This window comes from Eriocheir sinensis, chromosome 28, assembly GCF_024679095.1.
Source record: "Eriocheir sinensis breed Jianghai 21 chromosome 28, ASM2467909v1, whole genome shotgun sequence".
Taxonomy (NCBI): Eukaryota; Metazoa; Arthropoda; class Malacostraca; order Decapoda; family Varunidae; genus Eriocheir; species Eriocheir sinensis.
In genome coordinates, this window is record NC_066536.1 from 17809855 (window position 1) to 17812679 (window position 2825).

Here is a 2825-nt window from a genome sequence, read left to right on the forward strand (position 1 = left end):
AAAGGTTGTTTTCCTCCAGGTGACATCTGAGTCGTAAGTTGATTATTCTTTCGAAGATGTTTCCAGGGACTTCTAGGAGTGAGATTGGTCTGTAGTTCTTGGGATCCGTGGATGGTTTGCCTGGTTTAGGTATCATGGTGAGAGTGGCGACTTTGAATCGTTGAGGGAAGTAACCTGTTGTTAACATCGCATTATATATGGTGAGTAGGTACGCCAGCCCCCGGGGGGGTAACATGCTGATTTGTTGTTTATCTATTTTGCTCTCTCCGGGCGACGTGTTTTTCGTTTTGTTTATAGCTGACCGGAGCTCGGCTGTGCCTATTTCCATAGTCAACAGATGGGCCTGTGTTAGGCGTTGCAGATCAATCGTATGGTGTGGCCTGGTTCTTGTTGGGTCCTGTTGGAGCCATGCCTTTACTTCCCGTTCATTGTCTTGGTCATAATGAGCGTTGTCTTCAGGTCTTATTGTGAACACTGACTTCCAGGTTTCACTGAACTCTTGGGCAATACCCTCGTCATCCTGTATTTTGACTCCTCCCTTTTCTAGGTGTATGGGGCGGTGGTGTGTGTTGCCCTGCAGGCGTTTTATTCCCTGCCAGAATCTCTCTCTCTCTCTCTCTCTCTCTCTCTCTCTCTCTCGTTTTATTACTTTCGTTTATTTATTATTTTATTTATTGTGTCAAGAGAGAGACTATCAGCTGACCAAATCAAGACATAAGACCACGTGATCAACCCTTGGCCCGTTTTCACAGACCCTTCCGCCTCTCACAAACACTACTTTCAAAGGCCAAAAAAGAGACCAAACAAGTTCTAATGAGTGTTTTTTAACTTTCACGGTACAGAAGAAGGGTCAAACTACCACCAGGGTCATTAAACTACTCCAGGAAATGCTTAAGACTCCTTCGAAAGCGTTGTCAAAATATGTGAGCTTGGGCGTCGAAATGTTGAAGATATGGACCTCTGGCTTGCGCGACTGTGGTTTCCCTTCCTGCACCAGCCAGTCCAGCGGAGGTGAACTAAGAGAGGAGCTGGATAACTTCGGGGGCCACCTGCCGATTTTGTCTTGTTTACGGCGGGAATCGGAAGCTTTTATTGAGAAGGAAGAGGAAAGGAGGAGGACGAGGAGGAGGAGGAGGAGGAGTAACAGGAAGAAGACTAGAGTTGCGTTAGCTGGAGAAAAGATAAAAAAGCGATAAAAATAATGATAAAATGAGGAGAAGGATGAGGAAGAAGAAGGAGAAGAAGTACCAGGAAGAAAAATAGACTTGCTTAGTGTGATAAAAAGAAATATAAATAATAACAAAGAGGAGGAAAGGAAATAAGGAATAAAGAATGTGCCCAACGTAAATCATAAATACCCCTCGTTCCCTCCTCCTCCTGCCCTCCTTCCCTCTCTCTCCCTCTCTCTACCTGTGCCAATCTCCACCTGAGCAGTTTCCCGCGCCACATAATTACGAGGGGGCCACTTTCGAGCGACCAGCTGCAGGGGGAAGGAGGGAGGGTGAGGTGCTTTAAAATTTTCCGTGTCAAGGACTGCGGAGGAGGAAACGAAACTTAACCCAAAACTGCCGTAACGAGGTGGGGAGGGAGATTAGGTTCTGTAAAGCTGCCCCAATAACAAGATTTTTTTTTTCCCGCGGTCAATGTGGCTTAGTAAGGAGTTTAATGAGAGGGAGGGCGCGAGTGTTTATCTGTTTCCCGGAGAGGCCTCATTTGCGGTAACTTAACATCAGTGTCGGGACAGAGAGAGGAAGGAGCGAATTCACTTCCTTTAACCGAAGTAACCTAAGTGTGACTCCCCTACCCTCCTCTTAAAGAAAAAATATGAAGGTTTAACTTAACTTCAGTGTCGGGACAGAGGAAGGAAGGAGCGAATTCACATCTTTTAACCGAAGTAACCTGTGTGTGACTCCGCTTCCCTCCTCTTAAAGAAAAATTGTGAAGGCTTTACGAATGCGAAGTAACTTAAGTGTGACTCCCCTTCCCTCCTCTAATAGAAAAATTGTGAAGGCCTTACGAATGCGAAGTAACTTAAGTGTGACTCCCCTACCCTACTCTTAAAGAAAAATTGTGAAGGCTTTACGAATGCGAAGTAACTTAAGTGTGACTCCCCTTCCCTCCTCTAAAAGAAAAATTGTGAAGGCTTAACTTAACTTCAGTGTCGGGACAAAGGAAGGAAGGAGCGAATTCACATCCTTTAAGCTAAATAACCTGTGTGTGACTCCCCTTCCCTCCTCTAAAAGAAAAATTGTGAAGGCTTAACGAATGCGAAGTAACGTAAGTGTGACAAAAAGGTAAATGAGGAAAAGTTAGTTGCCGAAAAATGATATACGAGAAATTTATAGATACCAGAAATAAAGAAAATAAGTACCGTGGGAAAAATACTTACCAGGAAAAATATACGAGAAAAATATAGATACCAGAAGGGAAGAAAAGGGTAAATGAGGAAAAGTAAGTTACAGAAAAATGATATACGAGAAATTTATAGATACCAGAAATAAAGAAAATTAGTACCGTGGAAAAATACTTACTAGGAAAATATACGAGAAAACATAGATACCAGAAGGGAAGAAAAAGGTAAATGAGGAAAAGTTAGTTACCGAAAAATGATATACGAGAAATTTATAGATACCAGAAATAAAGAAAATAAGTACCGTGGGAAAAATACTTACTGGCAAAAAAAAATATATATATATATATAGATACCAGGAATAAAAAAAAAATAAATGCAGAAAACTATAGACGCTAGAAGGAGAAGAACAAGAGTAAGCACAAGAGAGAGGTAAAAAAAAAAAAAAATAAAGAGAATAACCGTAAAAAAAATA